We start from the raw sequence: 22,955 nt of genomic DNA on the forward strand, positions 1-22,955 counted from the left end.
GGTGCACAATTTAAAATTAAACTACATGCACATGCTCTGGTGCAAGAACATGGCTTGTAAAATCATATATGTGTCCATGGGTTTATGCTTTTGTCCCATGCAAGAAATGGGGATGAATTTCAGGGATCGTTTGGATATTTTTATACGTTAACTGAGTTTTCTAGGCATTTATGTGCATAATTCAAAATTGAACTACATGTAGATGCTCCAGTCCATAAAAACGGGTTGCAAAATCAAATGTTTGTCCTTGGTTGCAAGCTTAGGTCACATGCAAGAAATGTGAATGAATGTCAAACACCTTGACACTGTCGCTCGGCCGCTAACATTGAGATACATGGTTTTAAAATTCTAGTAAATTGAAACTCGTCTGAAATTCATGAAACGTGACATGATATCATGGAACGGCATCGACATGCTGTGGTAAAAATATTGTCCCATTTGGGACAGGTTTGGGTATAAGCTTCTCGCAAACTAGAGGTTCTCTCACAACAAGCCTGATGGTTTCGGTAGGGAACGTGCCACCTTGGGGGACGAAACGATATCTGTTGCCTCTTCTTACTTCCAATTTTTTTTCTCATGTCAACATAGAACAACACGAGTGTTGTTTCAATTTTTGGGATTTTTCGGGGTTCGCTTGGACATTTTTATAGATTAACTGAGTTTTCTATGCATGCATGTGCATAATTCAAATTTGAACTACATGCACATGCTCCAATGCATATAAATTGGTTCAAAATTGGAATGTGTGTCCTTGGTTACATGCTTAAGTCCCTTGCAAGAAACGAGAATGAATGTCAAACACCTTGCGACTGTCGCTCGACCGCTAACATTGAGATACATGGTTTTTAAATTCTAGTAAATCAAAAACGTGTGTGAAATTTATGAAACTTGACATGCTAGCATGGAACGGCATCAACATGTAGTGGTAAAAATATTGTCCCATTTGGGGCAGGTTGGGGTATATAAGCTTCTCACAAACCAGAGCTTCTCACAACAAGCCTCATGGTTACGGTAGGGAACGTTTCACCTTTCTGGACAAAACGATATCCGTTGCCTCTTCTTGATTTCAATTTTTTTTCTAGTGTCAACATAGAACAAGATGAGTGTTGTGTTAATTTTAGAAATTTTTCGGGGCTCATTTGGACATTTTTATACATTAACTGAGTTTTCTATGCATTTATGTGCATAATTCAAATTTGAACTACAGGCACATGCTCTAATGCATATAAATTGGTTGAAAATTCAAATATGTGTCCTTGGTTGTATGCTTAGGTCCCATGCAAGAATGGGAATGAATGTCAAACACCCTGTCACCGTCACTCGGCCGCAAACATTGAGATACCTGCACTGGTACGTGTCTGTGCTATACAAACAGTTTTTAGCCCCTTTCCGCGACGGCATTTGGGACCGTTGCCAAGTGAGTGTGGGCGATAGGGTGTCCTTCCCACACGGCCTAGAAACCGTCGGGGATACAGAGCAATGATCCATAGGCCTTCCAAAATGTAATCGTGTGCGATGCAGCACACACTAAATTCTTTCACATGTGTGGTATCAGTGATTAAACGTTTCTAATGACGCAGTGAAACCATACGGTCTGTCGTAATGAACCGTTTGGGAAACAGTATGTAAGGCACATGGGCCAACATATGAACTGCGTGCGATTTGTGCCCATCGCACACGAGTTTTCTGCGTAACCCGTCTGCCATGCAAGACTCCATCACACATGTTTCCCAACAATTACCGTCTGCGTTAATGTTCTATCAAAAATGGTTCAGGAGCCCCTTCGCACACATACAAGTGCTGCAGACCGTTTGTGATTTGTTGGGTACCATGGACGGTTGCTGCAAGAGTGACGTGTGGTTTTCGTTTGGGATCCCACACGTTTCTTGAAAAAATTACGACTGTGATTGTATTTTACATTGGGAATGGTTTACTCCGGGTTCTCGTGTGCGATAACGTGATATCACAAATGGTTCTGGAGACCCTACGCACACGTAGTAGCACTGCAAATCATTTGTGATCTGTTGTGTATCACCGACCGTTCCGCTACGATTGATGTATGCTTTCCGATGTGGATCACACACACTCATTTAGTTGAACCGTGTGCGGAGCAATTGCCAGGTTAAAACAAAAATATCCCATTTTGAATCGGCATGCGAAAAGCAAATTCGCCACAATATTCAATTGAACAAATAAACAAAAATATCACATTTTGAATCGGCACGCAAAAAGCAAATTCACCACAATATTCAATTGAACAAATAAACAAAAATATCCCATTTTGAATCGGCACACAAAAAACAAATTCACCACAATATTCAATTGAACAAATAGCGTCCACAGGAAGAACATTCATCATATTTCGCAATAATTGAAATTGAACATATGGTAGCTAAATTCCAATGATTTGTCCACACATATATGCATTACATAATTAATCATAGTGTACGAAATATGAAGACCTCATCAGATGGAAAACAATGGATCCATGCGTATATGTTTAGCGGCTAACTCTTACTCAATGTTTCAGGAGAAGGCATGCTGAAATCTTCATTATCACTAGTGGGATAGATGTAGTGATCCAGGAAGAAGTCGCTGATAAATCTCCGAACCATCAGCAATTCACCAGCTGGGAGCGGTTCAGGGGTCCTCGGTTTTAAGATGAGCTGCAGTATTTTTAAGATCAGAATGTGCCATATGAGTGGAGTAGAAGATATTAATTAAGATAGACTAACTGGTACTAATTCGTGAGGATCGTCACAACTATCATCAGATTTGCAGATGGAGATCATGTGTCTGCAAACATAGTATCCACAAAGGTTGGCCCCTGCTTCTCACTGAGGACACTGTTTTTTTGTACAGAATTAGTCATGTATTTGTCCTGTTAGGAACAACCTAACGAGCGTTAGATGTATTGTTTTTTCTTCAGAAAAATAGAAAGAGGTTTATTTAGAAGCTTTAACATTTGACTAGCGTAAGAAAAGGTATTTGCAGACTGTTGGATAAATTTTCCAAAAATAAGGGATTTCGGTGTGTTACCGGAGAAACGATCTCGTGCTGCAGAGGTAGTTCCCTTCTTGAACAGGTTCCCTGGTTTAGTTTTCACAATGCGAGCACACTGCAAATGATGATGAATTTTGACAACATCGATTATTGAACCAGATATGAATGCAAATTAATTTCAACATCATAGAATTCAATACCTATCCATGAATTGCTGAAGATGCGTCAGATCCTGAGCGTTTGTTGACTCTCTAAGAGAATCGATGTAGTAAACTGTGTTCTTGTTTGGAACAATGAATACCAATATCCAGTGCTTGCTACATATTAAGAAAGCCATGAACTTACGAATTATGTCAAAATCTGAAAGACAATTAGTGTATGCGTGGTTATTTACTTGACTTACCGTTCATGATATGGCCAGAGAAATGATTCTGCATGGGACGTGTTTTCGAAGAGACGGACGACCGTATTAATGGCCCAGTCCCGTAGGTCCTTACCATGTATTGTTGTGCCATTTGCTAATTCAGGATCTATGAAATACACACTCTCCCTTTTTCTTCTCTGCGCTTTCAATCCCCCGAGAGGAATAAAATGCAGTTAGCTGTTTATTATTTACAGCCTTGTATGGAGAAGTTGATCAGAGTTTGTTAAGTACTTACAAAATCAAGCATCTAACAAGAGTGGCATCGAGCACGTTGAAGTTGAAGAAGAGATGTAAGTCCTCAAAACTCACATTGATGGAACCAGCATCATGTCGGAAATTATCTCTGTTGTAGCGGACTAGCAAACCATGAAGACCTGCTGACATTTGATCCATGCAATATTCATGTAACTCGCGGCAACTGGAGCTGCACTCATCAACGTATTCGCCAACAAGAAATGGCTGGCCATGGACGTAATTGTGTGCTTCAAGTACGTCTGCTTTACTTTTAGCAAGCAACAAACATACTCCTTCAGCATCCATGCCGTCAGAAACAATATTACTCCCCGATTCGAACAACCTGCTGTTAATTTGGTTCTGGGCGATGAGTGCTTTAAGTAAGAGGCAATCGTTCTCTTTCCTCTTCACTTTCCCTTTGCGCTTCCTTGTGGGTGTAGCCTTTTTTGCCACTTCCTTCTTGGTACTTGAAGCATTTCTGGCAAAACGTCTGGTTGCCTGCAAGGTAGACTACCGAGCAGATGGTGAAGCTTGGACGGACTGCTTAGCAGACGGTTTATCTATGCCGGACCGCTGAGCTGGCGGTGCTACTGTGACGGACTGCTGGGTTGTAGGAGCAGAGGCATCGGACTGCTAACTATGCGTTGAAGCTATGTCGGGTTTCTGCGTAGGTGGTGCCAACTTGTCGGCGTGCTGAGGAGGCCGTGCCAACGTGTTGGTTTGCTGAGCAGGAAGTGCTAACACATTGGTATGCTGATCACGTGACTGCGGACCGACGGACTGATGAGCAGTCGGTTCTGGACCTACATACTGCTTAGCAGGCGGTTCCGAAGCATCAAACTACTTAGCAGTCCATTCCACCAGGTTGGTCTGCTGAGCATATGCAGCAGCTAAGTCTCCCCCTGCTGCTTCAGCGGCCGGCATCTGAACTGGTGTTGCGTCTTCAGTAGTTGTAGGGCTTGCCACTGGCTGCTTTGGGGCAGAGGATGACATGGCCTGTACGCCACAAAGTCGGGTCGGCTGATCACAGGTTGATGCATCAGCCCGCGAGAGCTGTTGTGGCTACGAGAGCGTCACCGGTTGAGGGGGGATAGTGGTTGCTCTTGGCGGGGCTTCAGGGATCTCATCGATGAACACTATTTCCTTTCGTGGCCACTGGATGTGATGTAACAGTGTTTCTCCCAAGGTCCTTTGCTCGTCAAAGTCTCCTAGGACATTCTTCAGGGCAAATTCATTGAATCTAGGCTTTACTTCAGTCACGTAGCACTTCACACAGTCTGGCTTCAATGGCACATTGTCCAACAAGAGGCTATCTTCCAAGATGGGTGGGCAAACCCAGGCTGTTGTACATTTTAATGTACCTTCATAATGTGTAAGCACGCCCTTCAGTCTGTCTTTCATTCCAGATAGATCAAATATAGCATCATCACGAGCAGTTGCAGTCTCAGTGTCGCTGGGGTCAGCTGATGCACATCTACTCTTGTGCAGTGTTGTCGTGCAATAAGCAGCATCCTCCATGCCCGCCTCCCCTCCCATCTGCTGGCTATCTGTCAGTGTTAGAGACTTCTGCATCATCATTGACTCCACAACATCCTTTCAAATAGCCGGATAAATCTCCTTCCTCAACCTTTCATACAATGCATTCTGCTTCATTTCACTCCTTGCTTTTTTCATGCTGAGCCTCTCTTCTTTGCTGAGTGTAAAAGCCCTCTTGTGCGGGACATCAACACCTATACCCCTTCCACGGCCCGGGGGCTCTTTTGTTTCCAGAGCAACGGACAGAATGTCACATGGCCCTGAGTTCCTGTAGAACCTTGCAGGGATCTTGGAAGCCTCTAACATCACATGATACAGTTCGGCGTTAGGTGAGTTTTCAAAGTAATAAGTTCTGTCATCATGCCTCTTTGCACGTGCCCGCAAGTAATCTCTGGCGCGTTGGCCCCTGATTTCACTAAAGGCCAGATTCCCACCCACCGCTACTGCTTCTTTGTCCTCCTAGTCCCATATCAGGTTCATGCCGTAGTATCCTGCCACACCCATACGGTGGGGGTCTATGTTCTTCTTCTGATGTCCCGATTGCTTGAAACTCTTCTCAGCAAACTCTTTAGTTGCCCTGACCCTTTTGAATTCTGCCTAGTCTGCCTTTGTAATTTGGGGGTATGCGGGGATTGGGTCCTTGCCTTCACTCAAGTACTTATTGTACAACATGTGCTTCCAGTTTCTCCAAGCATCCCTAGCCTTCTTCAGTGCAGCGTGTTCCACCTGCATTCTCCACTGCTTTGGAACGTTGAAGTGATCCATGATATCCCGGACTATCCTTCGCCGTGTTTCTGTGTCAGCCTTCCGAAACCCTGGCAGATTAATGTTGAGCCTTGCCCTGCCAACAAATCCACACACACTCCTGAACCTGGTGTGTGCTTTATCTGGTTTAGTTGGAGCCCAAGACTTTAAATCAATCTCTGTTACTTCATATACACCTTTAGGCTGGTGCGTCGGCTTCCTTGGAGTGTTCCTCCGTGTCCTGACCGGAAGGGTAATATTTGCAGCTCTATCCCGTTCAAGATTACTTGATCACCCACAATCTGCTGAAGACCTAGGGTTGTCCGAATCAGGTGAAGATACATCGCCTGAAGCATGAGTGTTGTCGCTGCTACTCGGCATCTACAGAGAACACATGCAAAACTCAAGAAAGGAGGATAAGCATAAAACTATCAACTTTGTATAAAGCTTTCTAAACATGCCATGCAATAATTTAGAAAATGTACGGCTAATTTGTTAAGTTTGTGTGACTCGGGCGCCCGCGATCTGTAAATAGGCAGTAACTTATTGGAACAAATACAACTTATATGTAGTAAGGAAGGTAGATAATGAACATATATATGCTCTCTGTTATTTTATAGCCAATTTGGGAACATAAGGAATGAAATAGGAAGAGGGATTGCGAGGAAATATACCTCACCGCGATGGAGAGCAGTAACTAACAGGCTTCTTAATGCAAACCCGGCCAGACCACAGGAGAGGCGAGGGTTACTGCATCGATATGCTCGTGGGTGGTTGGCGAGCAAACGAAGATGGCTTCTACCTCTTGAGCATGCGTTGGTTTTCCCTTGAAGAGGAAAGGGTGATGCAGCAAAGTAGCATAAGTATTTCCCTCAGTTTTTGAGAACCAAGGTATCAATCCAGTAGGAGACTACACGCAAATCGCCTAGTACCTGCACAAACAATCAAGAACCTTGCAACCAACGCGATAAAGGGGTTGACAATCCCTTCACGGCCACTTGCAAAAGTGAGATCTGATAAAGATAATAAGATAAATATTTTTGGAATTTTTGTTGTATAGATTGCAAAATAAAGATTGCAAAGTAAATAGTAAACTAGAATTCTAGATTGGAAACTTATATGATGTAAAATAGACCCGGAGGCCATAGGTTTCACTAGTGGCTTCTCTCAAGATAGCATATATTACGGTGGGTGAACAAATTACTGCCGAGCAATTGATAGAAAAACGCATAGTTATGATGATATCTAAGGCAATGATCATGAATATAGGCATCACGTCCGTGACAAGAAGACCGAAACGATTCTGCATCTACTACTATTACTCCACACATCGACTGCTATCCAGCATGCATCTAGATAAGTTCATAAGAACAGAGTAATGCATTAGGCAAGATGACATGATGTAGAGGGATAAACTCAAGCAATATGATATGAACCCCATCTTTTTATCCTCGATGGCAACAATACAATACGTGTCGTTTCCCTTTCTGTCACCGGGATCAAGCACTGCAAGATTGAACCCAAAGCCAAGCACTTCTCCCATTGCAAGAAAGATCAATCTACTAGGCCAACCTAACCGATAATTCGAAGACACTTGCAAAGATATCAAATCATGCATATAAGAATTCAGAGAAGAATCAAATAATATTAATAGATAATCAAGTTCATAAACCCACAATTCATTGAATCTCGGCAAACACACCGCAAAAGAGTATTACATCGAATAGGTCTCCAAGAAGATCGAGGAGAACTTTGTATTGAGATCCAAAGAGAGAGAAGAAGCGATCTAGCTAATAACTATGGACCCGAAGGTCTGTGGTAAACTACTCACACATCATCGGAGAGGCTATCATGTTGATGTAGAAGCCCTCCGTGATCGAATCCCCCTCCGGCAGATCACCGGAAAAGGCCCCAAGAAGGGATCTCACAGGTACAGAAGGTTGCCGCGGTGGAAAAGTGGTTTCGTGGCTCCCCTGGATGTTTTCAGGGTATAAGAGTATATATAGGCGAAAGAAGTAGGTCGGTGGAGCTGCAAGGGGCCCACGAGGGTGGGGGGCGTGCCCTCCTGCCTCGTGGCCGGCTCGTTGCTTCCTTGACGTCCACTCCAAGTCTCCTGGATTACATTTGTTCCAAAAACGATCCTCACGAAGGTTTCATTCCGTTTGGATTCAGTTTGATATTCCTTTTCTGCGAAACACTGAAATAGGCAAAAAAACACCAATTTGCACTGGGCTTTCGGTTAATAGGTTAGTCCCAAAAATAATATAAAAGAGCATAATAAAGCCCATTAAACATCCAAAATAGATAATATAATAGCATGGAACAATCAAAAATTATAGATACGTTGGAGACGTATCAAGCATCCCCGAGTAGGTAAATGATAAAAACAGAAATTTTGATGTGGAATGCTACCTAACATAATTTTCAATGTAATTCTCTTTATTGTGGCATGAATGTTTAGATCCAAAAGATTCTAGACAAAGTTTTATTATTGACATAAAAATAGTAATACTTCAAGCATGCTAAGCAAGCAATTATGTCTTATCAAAATAACATAGCCAAAGAAAGCTTATCTGTGACACCCCTGATTCAATCATACACTAAACATACACGCAAATGTGTACGATCAAGATCAGGGACTCACGGGAAGATATCACAACACAACTCTAGACACAAATTAAAATAATACAAGCTTTATATTACAAGCCAGGGGCCTCGAGGGCTCGAATACATAAGCTCGAAAACATAAGAGTCAGCGGAAGCAACAATATCTGAGTACAGACAGAGTTAAACAAGTTTGCCCTAAGAAGGCTAGCACAAAAGCAACATCGATCGAAAAGGCAAGGCCTCCTGCCTGGGAGCCTCCTAACTACTTCTGGTCGTTGGCGGTCTTCACGTAGTAGTAGGCATAGGCGGTGGCATCTGGCTCCTGGTTGCAGCAACCGGAAAGAAGAAGAAAGGGGGAAAAGGGGGAGCAAAGCAACCGTGAGTACTCACCCAAAGTACTCGCAAGCAAGGATCTACACTACATATGCGTCAGTGTCAATGAAAAGGGTTGTATCTGTGGACTGGACTGCAGAATGCCAGAAGAGAAGGGGAAAGCCTAGCCTATCGAAGACTAGCATCTTCTGGAAACCACCATCTTGCAGCAACAGGAGGGAGTAGAGTAGCATAAAGTAAAGTAGTAGTAGTGTTATCAACATCGGCCAGAGATCCTTTCTCGACTCCCTGCGAGAAAGCAATCCCAGAGCCATACTATCCATTTCTCATATCCATGTCTCATCTCAAGTATCTAGTTCTACTTGTATCTATTGGGATACAACTCCAAGTGTCCGTTACCATAGGACAGGCTATCGATAGATGTTTTCTTCCCTGCAGGGGTGCACCAACTTACCCACCACGCTCGATTAACTCCGGCCGGACACACTTTCCTGGGTCATGCCCGGCCTCGGCCAAACAATACGCCGCAACCCGACCTAGGCTTAATAGGGAGGTCAAGCACGCCGGACTAAACCTATGCCCCCAGGGGTCATGGGCCATCTCCCCGGGAACTCCTGCACGTTGCGAACACGGCCGGTGAGCAGACCTAGCTACCTCCTTAAACAAGGCAGGTGCTTACGCAGTCCAACCCGGCGCGCGCCGCTCAGTCGCTGACGTCTATTAGGCTTCGGCTGATGCATACGACGCAGAACGCCCATACTATGCCCACGTGATGGTTAGTGCTATCAGGCCAGAGGCCCCTCGGATCAAATATCCAAATCGTAGTGGATTAGGAACGTGCGGTAACAAGCAGAGACTCATGAAAGATGTGACCCCGCTGCCCCGTCTCAAGGACTTGCGGCAAGGGCTAAGAATGCCCGGCCACACCTCGTAAGTATCTCGCGGGCACCTTCCAGGTCAACCCGACTCCACATCACTCGCAGGTACCCCTCAGGGTCGACCCGCCTTTCCAAGAAACAGCTGTAAAGTCCAAGTATCAATGTGTCCAAACATCAAGGGGAAACCCGAGGAATCACCCCCGATGAATTCCACTCGATGTAATCATCAAGGTGAACGTAAGAGGAACCACCCCTGAGGTTCACACTTGAGGGGTTGCACGATAGAGTCGTATCGGAAGTGGTTAAGGCGGAATCACCCCCGATGACCACCCCGATGACCACGACCGAATAGCTACACTACAGGGTTAACATCAGAAGTGCTGTAGAGGTCTCACCCTCGGCACTCGATAGTAACCCATTAGTGTCGAGCAAGTAAGGGGAAAGTGATGTGCGGTGCCCGGGCCTGGTCTGATCCCGTTGATCGGGTCTTCAATGATGAAGCAGGGGCAACAAGGACAAGGTGGCGGTCAGTGATGGATCACTAACCAACCTATACTAAGCAGTTTAGGATAAGCAGGTTGGTAACAATGAGCAGGTTACAAAAGCAGGCTATGCATCAGAATAGGAGCAAACAATAATAGTAGCAAAATCTAAGGCAAGCATGAGAGAATGGAATGGGCGATATCGGGATGATCAAAGGGGGGGCTTGCCTAGAAGTTCCGTTGAAAAGGGGTAGAAGTGTCGTCAATGACGTAGCCAATCACAGGGGCATCAGCAGCGGTCTGGGGGTCTACCGGAGAGAAAAGGGGGAAGAAACAATAAATACACGCAAACACATGCATAAAAAGACAATAAGCGGTGCTAGAGGTGTTCTAACGCGGCATTAGGCGATACTGACGAAGGGGGAAACATCCGGGAAAGTATTCCCGGTTCCGGACGTCTGTCAGACAGATGAACCGGAGGGGAAAGGTTCGACGTTTGCTATGATAAGGATGCGTGGCGGGCGAACAGACCGTGTATTCAAATTCGTCTCGTCACTCTGAGCAACTTTCATGTATAAAACTTTTTCATCCGAGTTACGGTTAATTTTCTATGATTTTTCAAAGGTTAAAACATTTTCTGGAATTATTTTAAATTAACGGAAAGGTTTATTGCATCAGCATGACATCACAGTGACATCAGCAGTCAGCGTGGAAGCTAACCAGGTCAAACCTAACCAGTGGGTCCTACCAGCCAGCCTGTGTTACTTAACAGAGCTTATTTTAAACTAAACTAAGGTTAATTAGCTGTTGGCCCCCACATGTTAGTGGCTGATTAGCTAAACTAATTACTTTTAATTATAAAACCATTTTAATTAGTTATTTAAGGGCCGGCTTGTGAGTGGCACTGTACTGCCATGTCAGCGTGTTGAGTGGGTCAACCCAGTCAACGGGGCCCCTAAGGCCCACTGGCAGTGAGCCAGGGGTGGGGCCCGCCCAGCACGTCGGCGGCAGCCGGCGTCACGCCGCCAGCGACGCTAGAACGCGGCGGAGCCGCTCGGGCCTCGTCAGAAACGTGCTAGGGGCGGCCGTTTCGCGTGCGGTTGGCACCGTTCGAACACGCGCACGATGCCGTGTCGGGTGATGGTGGTGGCTCGCCTGGGAACGGCCGGAATAACCATCGGCGGTGAGCATGGGCGGTGGCGGCATTCGGGGTCACGTCGGGAATGGGCTAGGGGGCATGAGAGGGCGAGAGGAAGGGCTCGCCAGGCTCCTGGGAACCGCAGGAGCACGATGGAGGGCTCGAACGGGGGCCATGGCAGCGGTGGCCACGGCGGTGACAGCAGGGTGGCGGTGAGCTACGACTACGGTGGCGGGGCGAAACACGGGCAGCGAACGAAGGGGGGAACAGAGAGGAAGCGGGCGGTGCTCACCGAGGAGCACAAGGTGGCTCGTTGAGGGCTAGAAGCGCAGGGGGGTGGCCGGAGTCAAAGGAGATCGCCGGTGACCTGAGGAGGAAGAAGAAGGCGGAGATCCAGGCGGTGGGGCTCGTCGGCTTGCGTTCGTTGCCGTAGTCGACGTAGCGGAGCGTGGATGGTTACGTCGGAGGAGCACGAGGGAGGCGGTCGCCGTGGTGATGCGAGGTGGGACGGCGACGATGGCGCTCGGGTGAGGCGGGCGAGCGAGATAGAGATGGGGAGGAGCGCGTGGATCTGAGAGGCGAGAGAGGGGAGTGGAGGTAGGTGGGGAGGAGGCCGAGGCGTCGAGGGGGGGCTCGACCTTATCCTCTCATCGGGCGACGCCGACGAGGTGGTTCGGCGGCGACCGCACCCGCGGTCGCTCGAACTGGAAGGCAATCGGGGGAGCGTGGGATGCTGGACTGGTTCGGTGGGTTAGGTGGGCCGGCCCAAGTGGGTTCGGTCCAGGGAGGGGGTTGCTCTCTCTCTCTCTCCCTTTCCTTTTTCTTTTGAACTTTTGCCTTCTCTTTTAGGAACTTTCTGTTATTGCTATTTTAGGCCATTTAGACACTTTGCAAAAATGTTGGTTCACCACCAATATTACCAGAAGAATATTTTCCACATGATGAACATTTTTCCAGCAACTTTTGAGCAACTTCAAACTTCACTTGCAAATTGAATTTGATTCCAAAGTGGAATTTCAAAAGAGATTTGAATCAATGTGATTAAGGACTGTTTGGAAAAATGATTAGCTTAATCATAGAGGGTTACTGTAGCATGACACTGGGGGTGTTACATTATCCCTACAAAATCATATATTTTGGCCATGCTTCATTTTCGTCACACAAAATGCTCCCATCGTGCACAACCCTGATGACAAGCCGAGCAATTGGTTCATACTTTTTAACGCGCTTCGGCCTTTTCAACCCTTACGCAATACATGAGCGCAAGCCTTGGACATAGCACTATGGCTGGAATAGCATATGATGATGGGGGTTATGTGAGAAGACAAAAAAGGAGAAAGTCTCACATTGACGCGGCTAATCAACGGGCTATGGAGATGCCCATCAATTGATGTCAATGCGAGGAGTAGGCATTGCCATGCAACGGATGCACTAGAGCTATAAATATATGAAAGCTCATCAATAGAAACTAAGTGGGTGTGCATCCAACTTGCTTGCTCACGAAGACCTAGGGCATTTTGAGGAAGCCCATCATTGGAATATACAAGCCAAGTTTTATAATGAAAAATTCCCACTAGTATATGAAAGTGACAAAATAAGAAACTCTCTATCATGAAGATCATGGTGCTATTTTGAAGCACAAATGTGGAAAAAGGATAGTAACATTGTCCCTTCTCTCTTTTTTTCTCATTTTTTCTCTTTGTTATTGTTTGGGCTTCTTTGGCCTCCTTTTTTATTTGGGCTTCTTTGGCCTCTTTTTTTATTTTTTTGTCCGGAGTCTCATCCCGACTTGTGGGGGAATCATAGTTTCCATCATCCTGTCCTCACATGGGACAATACTCTAATAATGAAAATCATCACACTTCTATTTATTTACAACTCAATATTACAACTCGATACTAGAACAAAAATATGACTCTAGGTGAATGCCTCCGGCGGTGTACCGGGATATGCAATGAATCCAGAGTGACATGTATGAAAGAATTATGAAAGTGGCTTTGCCACAAATACGATGTCAACTACATGATCATGCAAAGCAATATGACAATGATGGAGCGTGTCATAATAAACGGAACGGTGGAAAGTTGCATGGCAATATATCTCGGAATGGCTATGGAAATGCCATAATACGTAGGTATGGTGGCTGTTTTGAGGAAGATATAAAGAAGGCTTATGTGTGATAGAGCATATCGTATCACGGGGTTTGGATGCATCGATGAAGTTTGCACCAACTCTCGAGGTGAGAAAGGGCAATGCACGATACCGTAGGGGCTAGCAAATTGTGAAAAGGTAAGAGTGCGTATAATCCATGGACTCACATTAGTCAAAAAGAACTCATATACTTATTGCAAAAGTTTATTAGCCCTCAAAGCAAAGTACTACTATGCATGCCCCTAGAGGGATAGATTGGTAGGAAAAGACCATCGCTCGTCCCCGACCGCCACTCATAAGGAAAGCAATCAAAGAACATCCCATGCTTCCAATTTGTCGCACAACGTTTACCATACGTGCATGCTACGGGACTTGCCAACCTCAACACAAATATTTCTCGATTCCACAATTACCCAACTAGCATGACTCTAACATTACCACCTTTATATCTCAAAACAAATATCAAGTATCAAATTTATCATAGTTTTTAATGCACTCTATATGAAAGTTTTTATTATACCCATCTTGGATGTCTATCATATTAGGACTAATTTTATAGCCAAAGCAAATTACCATGCTGTTCTAAAAGACTCTCAAAATAATATAAGTGAAGCATGAGAGGTCAATAATTTCTACAAAATAAGACCTCCACCGTGCTCTAAAAGATATAAGTGAAGCACATAGAGTAAAATTATCTAGCTCAAAAGATATAAGTGAAGCACATAGAGTATTCTAATAAATTCCGATTCATGTGTGTCTCTCCAAAAGGTGTGTACAGCAAGGATGATTGTGGTAAACTAAAAAGAAAAGACTCAAATAATGCAAGATGCTCCAAGCAAAACACATATCATGTGGTGAATAAAAATATAGCCTCGAGTAAAGTTACCGATAGACGAAGACGAAAGAGGGGATGCCTTCCGGGGCATCCCCAAGCTTAGGCTTTTGGTTGTCCTTGAATTTTACCTTTTGGTGCCTTGGGAATCCCCAAGCTTAGGCTCTTGCCACTCCTTATTCCATAATCCATCAAATCTTTACCCAAAAACATGAAAACTTCACAACACAAAACTCAACAGAAAATCTCATGAGCTCCGTTAGTATAAGAAAATAAACCACCACCTTAAGTTACTGTAATGAACTCATTCTTTATTTATATTGGTGTTAAACCTACTGTATTCCAGCTTCTCTATGGTTCATACCCCCCGATACTCTTCATAGATTCATCAAAATAAGCAAACAACAGACGAAAAACAGAATCTGTCAAAAACAGAACAGTCTGTAGCAATCTGATTTGTTCGAATACTTCTGGAACTCCAAACATTCTGAAAAACTTGGAAAACCTGGATAGTTTGTATATTGATCTACTGCAAAAATAATTGGTATTTTATCACGTTCTGGTGAATTTTAACAATTATTTCTGCGAGCGCAAAGTTTCTGTCTTTTTCAGCAAGATCAAACAACTATCACCCAAGAAGATCCTATTGGTTCTACTTGGCACAAACACTAATTAAAACATAAAACCACATCTAAACAGAGGCTAGATGAAATATTTATTACTAAATAGTAACAAAAATAAGGAACAAAAATAAAATTGGGTTGCCTCCCAACAAGCGCTATCGTTTAACGCCCCTAGCTAGGCATAAAAACAAGAATAGATCTAAGTATTATCATCTTTGGTATGCAATCCGTAAGTGGCTCTCATAATAGATTCATAAGGTAATTTAATTTTCTTCCTAGGAAAGTGTTCCATGACTTTCCTTAACGGAAATTGGAATCTAATATTTCCTTCTTTCATATCAATAATTGCACCAATCGTTCTAAGGAAAGGTCTACCAAGAATAATAGGACATGTAGGATTGTAATCTATATCAAGAACAATGAAATGTAAAGGCACATAATTCCTATTTGTAACAATAAGAACATCATTAATCCTTCCCATAGGTTTCTTAATGGTGGAATCCACAAGATGCAAATTCAAAGAACAATCATCAAATTCACGGAAACCTAGCACATCACACATAGTTTTTGGAATCGTGGAAACACTAGCACCCCAATCACATAAAGCATAACATTCATGATTTTCAATCTTAATTTTAATAGTAGGTTCCCACTCATCATAAAATTTTCTAGGGACAGAAACTTCTACTTCAAGCTTTTCTTCATAGGATTGCATTAAAGCATCAATGATATGTTTGGTAAAAGCTTTATTTGACTATAAGCATGAGGAGAATTTAACACAGATTGCAACACGGAAATACAATTTATTAAAGAACAATTATCATAATTAAATACCTTGAAATCCAAAATAGTGGGTTCATTGCTATGTGAAGTTTTGACCTCTTCAATCCCACTTTTACCAATTTTTGCATCAAGATCTAAAAACTCTGAATCATTGGGACGCCTTTTAACTAAAGTTGACTCATCTCCAGTCCCATCTTTATCAAGATTCATATTGGAAAACAAAGATTTAATAGGAGACACATCAATCACTTTTAGATCTTCATTATTCTTATCATGAAAACTAGAAGAACACGCTTTCACAAAGCAATCTTTTTTAGCACGCATCCTAGCGGTTCTTTCTTTGCACTCATCATTGGAAATTCTCATGGGTTTGAGAGACTCATTGATATCATGCTTAGGTGGAATAGATCTAAGTTTCAAAGAATCAACATCAAGAGATATTCTATCCACGTTCCTAGCCAAGTCATCAATCTTAGGCAATTTTTCTTCAAGCAAAGCATTGAAATTCTTTTGCGAAATCATAAATTCTTTAACACTAGTCTCAAATCAGAGGGCATCTTATTAAAATTTCCATAAGAGTTGTTGTAGGAATTACCATAATTATTAGAGGAATTACTAGGGAACGGCCTAGAATTAAAGTTTCCTCTATACGCGTTGTTACCAAAATTGTTCCTACCAACATAATTCACATCCATAGATTCATTATTATTCTCAATCGAAGTGGACAAAGGCATATCATTAGGATCAGAAGAAACACTCTTATTAGCAAACAATTTCATAAGTTCATCCATCTTTCCACTCAAAACATTAATCTCTTCAATTGCATGAACCTTTTTGCTAGTAGATCTTTTGGTTTGCCATTGAGAATAATTAACCATAATATTATCTAGGAGTTTAGTAGCTTCTCCGAAAGTGACTTCCATAAAAGTGCCTCCCGCGGCCGAATCTAAAAGATTTCTAGAAGCAAAATTCAATCCAGCATAGAATTTTTGTATAATAATCCATAAATTCAAACCATGTGTAGGGCAATTCATATCATTAATTTCATCCTTTCCCAAGCTTGTGCAACATGCTCCTGATCAAGTTGCTTAAAATTCATAATATCATTTCTAAGAGAGATGATCTTAGCGGGAGGAAAATACTTAGAGATAAAAGCATCTTTGCACTTATTCCAAGAATCAATACTATTTTTAGGCAAAGAAGAGAACCAAGTTTTAGCACGATCTCTAAGCGAAAACGGAAATTGCTTCAATTTAACAATATCAGTATCCACATCTTTCTTCTTTTGCATATCACACAAATCAACAAAGTTGTTTAGATGGGTAGCGGCATCTTCACTAGGAAGGCCAGAAAATTGATCTTTCATGACAAGATTCAACAAAGCAACATTAATTTCACAAGATTCAGCATCAGTAATAGGAGCAATTGGAGTGCTAATAAAATCATTGTTGTTGGTATTGTAAAAGTAACACAATTTAGTATTGTCTTGAGCCATCGTGACAAACAATCAATCCAACACACAAGCAAACAAGAAGTGAGCGGAAAAGGGCAAATAAAACGGCAAAGGTGAAGTGGGGGAGAGGAAAACGAGAGGTAAATGGCAAATAATGTAATGCGAGGGATAAGAGTTTGTGATGGGTACTTGGTATGTCTTGACTTGTGCGTAGATCTCCCCGGCAACGGCGCTAGAAATCCTACTTGCTACCTCTTGAGCATGCGTTGGTTTTTCCTCGAAGAGGAAAGGGTGATGCAACAAATTAGCGTAAGTATTTCCCTCAGTTTTTGAGAACCAAGGTATCAATCCAGTAGGAGACTACACGCAAATCGCCTAGTGCCTGCACCAACAATCAAGAACCTCGCAACCAACGCGATAAAGGGGTTGTCAAACCCTTCACGGCCACTTGCAAAAGTGAGATCTGATAAAGATAATAAGATAAATATTTTTGGTATTTTTGTTGTATAGAGTCGAAAATAAAGATTGCAAAGTAAATAGTAAACTAGAATTGTAGATTGGAAACTTATATGATGTAAACACTACTGCAAGATGCTGCTAACGCGACACTACGATCAGAGACCCTTAGAGAAACTGTGTGCGATGCAATAATCGCAAATGGTGGTGTATCAAAACCGTCAGAAATGATGCAAAACGTTTGCGATGAATGATACATCAAACACGGTTCAGATTATAGTTGCGTGTGCGATGAGGGGCATACGGTTGATCTGTACGAACTATTTGCGATGAGACAGAACGACAGAAACGGGCAGCCAGATCAAGGTGTGTGCGATATACGGCATACAGTTCACTCTGATGAACCGTTTGCGATGAGTGAGGTGAACACAAACGATTCGGCATAACAAGATGTGTGTGATACCCGACAAACAGGTCGGTAATCAGAATTGTGTGCGATCATTATAGACAGCCCATACCGTCTTTTTTTGTGAATTGTGTGCTCGTCAGGGCACACAGTTCAACAAACCAACCTCTTGGCGATAATGTAGAAGATCTCTGTCGAATACAAATTACTAACCGTCTGCGATGAGATTGACAGGATAAACAGAGATATATACAGTCTGCTTAATTTAGTCCTTCTTCTTATTGTTCTAGTTAAATGGCCCCGCGACATCGTCTTGGCGAGGACGCTTCTTGCCGCTGACCGTTGGCTTTTCATCGCTACCGCCGTCGTCATCGTCGTTGCTGTCGTCGTCGTCCTCCTCCTCGTTCGACCATTCCTCCTCATCATCATTGTCGTCCACTTCTTCGTCCTCCGACGACTCCTTGTCTGTCTGGTTGTCGTCTGACGACTCTGGAGGCGGCGTCCCTTCCATGGACCGGATATAATCGAGGTCTGGGCTTGACGACGGACTCATGGAAGACGAGCGGGATGATTCCGATGTTGACCTATCATCGGGCGCCAAACTGTTGGCCGAACTGTCGTCCTCGCTATGGCTCGACATGGCTGCAGAGTGTGTGCCAGTGTGTAGCGCGGCCTGCCGGGGACGATGAAGATGGTGGACACTTAGGTGGGGTATGCAGAGAAGAGGAACTGCCAGAGGCGGGGATTGAAGCGGGGGTTGACGTATTATCTAACCGCTGATATAATCAACCGTAATTATTTGTACCCAGTCGCTCCAAATTCCCGGGGTTGCGCAGGACTCGTATTGGCTATTTGGCAGGTTTCCTTTTTCAGGACAAAAACAAGGAACGAGTTTTGGGATTATGCACCGGTACCGGTACGAACGGAGTAGGACAGTTGGCAAGCAATACATTGAGCTCTTCTTATTGATAAAGCCAGTAATAATCAAACTAGAAAGGAAAAGAAAAAAGACAAAGAAAAATATATGCACGAATCTTCGTGTAACATCAATGGCATATATAGGACCTAGATGTGCATTACTTAGAGGACATCTAGATGTGCTTTAGCAATACTGTCAAACAAAACCCCTAATCATCATTGCAAACAGCGCATAGAATATGGCTAATGCGACAACCACAACTACACATGCTAGTTCCTTCTTGTCTATTACTTTCATCTGTTGCCTGTGATTGATTCTTTCCTGCTTCATCGTACTGATTGTACATTCCAGATCAGCCAGTTTCTTCTTCAGCTTTACGTTATCTTCTGCGAGCTTGGTGATAACACTCCGAGCCCTGCCATGCCATTCTTCATCCAGCCAGTTAACAAAGGCACAAGCCTCATATCCCTGCCAATGTTAAATAGTATTCTGGATGAGCGGTGGCATTAGCTGAAGTAAAATGATGAACTTAATTAGCACTAACCTCTAAGGGGAACTGAGAAACCGCCTGCCAATGTCGAATCCCTCCGTGCATACATGTCGAGCGGGAGTGTGCCCGTGCACACAACTCAGCTTTTGGTACTTCTCGGTGGCGCAAAACTCGGAGTCGAACTCGTGTTGCGGGAGTCTGGAGTCAAGCTCCGGATCCGGCGACAGATCGCTTTCCTGGGGGGGGGGGTAATTCAGGACGGATTCAGCAATGAGCCATACTTTGGACATGGTAAAAAAGATCGGGATAGATTGGAACCTGACAGGACGATTCAGATCCGTAGTACACCTGCCTTCTGATGACCTTAGGCAAGTGCTCGGCGGCGATACGAGCAGGAGCAGCCGCACCAAAACCATCAGCACCACTCGTCCGCATTGCCCCAATGTCAGCGCCACGTGAGGGAATTTGGAGGCTATGTAGGGATTTGGGGGAAATGGGGAAACTGTGGAGATAAGCTAACGGTCGGGAAATACTAATGGCACTATATATATGTTGTATACGGCAAACTGTTTGTACATGTCGTTTGTGTTAGGTATTACAATGTCACACATGATTTCCGCACCAAACCGTGTGAGAAGACAATGTAGGTTAGACACGGTTGTCGTTACATAACCGTATGTGATGTACTGCCCTGTCCATATAATTGAGTTATGGTGAGATACCGTGTAAACAGCCGCTCCGCGGATATCCATCAAAAAAACAGCCGCTCTGCATATAGAAATGGCGGCGGCGGCCTAGGCAGCGGCTACCGGAGAAGAGGTCAATCCTCGGTCGGTGGGCGGTGGCGGCGTCATAGGAGGTCAATCCTTGTTCTGCGGTGGGAGATAGGAGGAGCTCAACCATAGAGGTCGGCGCCGGCGTGATTCCAGCACATCCATCGCGGTCGATGGCGGGATAGTGGAGGTCGAACTTCAGGCGGCAGCCGCACTAAGCTTTGTTCCTCGACCCTGTTGTCTCAGCGTGCCGCCGCATCGCGCTCTTCTGTCTGCTGGGTGGAGGTCACCGCGCGGCTAATTAATTAAGGTATTCTTTTCGTGAGTGGCTAAATTTAGGTATTCAATTCCTAAGTGTAGTGTTGTACTAGTACTCTGCGTGTAAATTGACTGGCCATTAATTTTTGTCATAACACGTCTGGATAACAACATGGAGCACCCTTAGTAATTATTAAAATATAACCTTGCATTTATGCACGCATCTTTGGACAACAGTTAATCCGTGTATTAATGTTGTTGTTTTGTTTTTGATTACCATTTGTGTGCTGCAGATGGAACGATCTCGTTGGATGAAGAATCGGAAATCGGAGATTTTATCAGTGGCGTGACAGAGTCCATGAATTTGGCTGAAAGTACAAAGAGGAGAATTGGTGATGCGGATTACATCCTGTGTCCATGTACTGATTGTGCCGAGTCACATGAAGTTGCAGATGTCCAGATGCACTTAGTCTCTAGGGGATTCATGGATGGATATACACGTTGGACCAGACACAGTGAAGAGGAGGTCATGGATGAAGATACCCAGGGCAGCGAGATGCCAAACCCCGATCAGTGTCACATGGATGTTGAATCTAATATCGGGGCAGATGCATTTGTTTGCAAACCCTAGAGAGGCAAAGAGGTTGCGGTGGCATCATGATGAGTGAATTGCGGATAGGTATATGAGGCACCCGAAAGATGGGGCTCAGTGGGAATTAATCGACAAATTTTTTGAAAAATTTGCCAAGGATCCTAGAAGTATAAGGCTCGGGGAGTGTACTGATGGGATGAATCCTTTTGGCGATATCAGCACCAATCACAGCACATGGCCAGTGCTTCTGTGCATATATAACCTAGCTCCTTGGTTGTGTATGAAGAAAAAATACATTATGATGTCAATGATTATCCAAGGCCCGAAGCAACCTAGAAATGACATTGACATTTACTTTCAGCTACTGGTAGAAGAACTGCTGACAGTGTGGATAGATGCGCCTGCTGTAAAATGTTATGATGCTTACAAAAAGGAGATTTTTGATCTACATGCCATGCTGGTGCACACTATTCAAGATATGCCGGCATTAGGCAACACATCGGGGCAGAAAACATGGGGAGAAGTAGGGTGTGTCACATGCATGGATAGGACAAGTAGTAGAAGACTTCCCAACTCGCACAAAAACAGTGTAATTGCGTCATCGTAGGTTCTTACGGATAAATCACCCATACCGAAAGATGAAAGCTGAATTTGATGGTATCACAGAGGCAGCTGCAGCCCCAAGACCCTATGAAGGGGTGGTGATCCACAACGTGGCTAAAAATATTAATGTTGTGCTTGGCAAGAACCACCCTTTGACGGTGAAACTAACACCCAAGGATCAAGTGTTTAAGAATAAATCAGTGTTCTGGAAATTACCTTACAGGGAGATTCTACGTGTACGTCACTGCATCAATGTCATGCACGTAGAGAAGAACGTATGTGAAAGCATCCTTGGTACTCTGCTCAAGATTAAAGGTAAAAGAAAGGATGGTGACGGTTCATGGCTCGATATGCTTGCTGATCAATCACAACGCAAGAGTGAAGCAGAAGATGATGACAAATTCATTCAAGCTCGCCAGAGTTACAATTTCAGTACAAAAGAAGCAACAGAGTTCTTCACCTATTTGTCTTCAGTTAAGACACCCTCTTCCTACTCCGCAAACATCAGAAGTCTCGTGGATGTGAGCTCAGGTAAATGAAGTTGGGACACATGAAGTCACATGATTGCCACGTAATGTTGACACAAATCCTCCCGGTGGCCATCAGGAATCTGATGGACAAAGATATAAGAAACACACTGATTGACCTCTGTGATTTCTTCAACCACCTATGACAGAAAGTTGTAGATCCTGAAGAGTTGGATCATATGCAAGATGATATTGCAAGAATATTGTCCAACCTAGAGATGTTTTTCCCACCGTCATTCTGTGATATCATGGTCCATCTCACTGTGCACCTTGTCGACGAGATAAAGTACTGTGGTCCTATGTTTTTCGCAACATGTATCCCTTCGAGCTGTTCATGGGAATCCTGAAGCACTTTTGTCGGAACCGAAACCATCCAGAGGCAAGCATCCTACAAGGTTATACCGCGGAGGAGGTGGTTGAGTTTTGCACCGAATACATGAAACAAAGACCTATAGGTTTGCCCCTCTCTCGCCATGAGGGAAGGCTGAAAGGTAAGCCAGTCCTTGGTGGCACGCAAATGGCTGCACCCGGAGAATTGGCAGAGAAAGCCCATTTGACGGTACTGCTTAACAGCCCAGTTCTCATCGCTTATGCCGAAGAACAGTTGGCGGAGATACGCCAAAGATTCTTACCAATGGTGCTTTCATCAGAGGTGGAGATGAAGGAGCACACTAAGAACTACGCCGAATGGCTGAAGAATCATTTGGCAC

Source organism: Triticum aestivum, chromosome 5D (assembly GCF_018294505.1).
Source record: "Triticum aestivum cultivar Chinese Spring chromosome 5D, IWGSC CS RefSeq v2.1, whole genome shotgun sequence".
NCBI lineage: Eukaryota > Viridiplantae > Streptophyta > Magnoliopsida > Poales > Poaceae > Triticum > Triticum aestivum.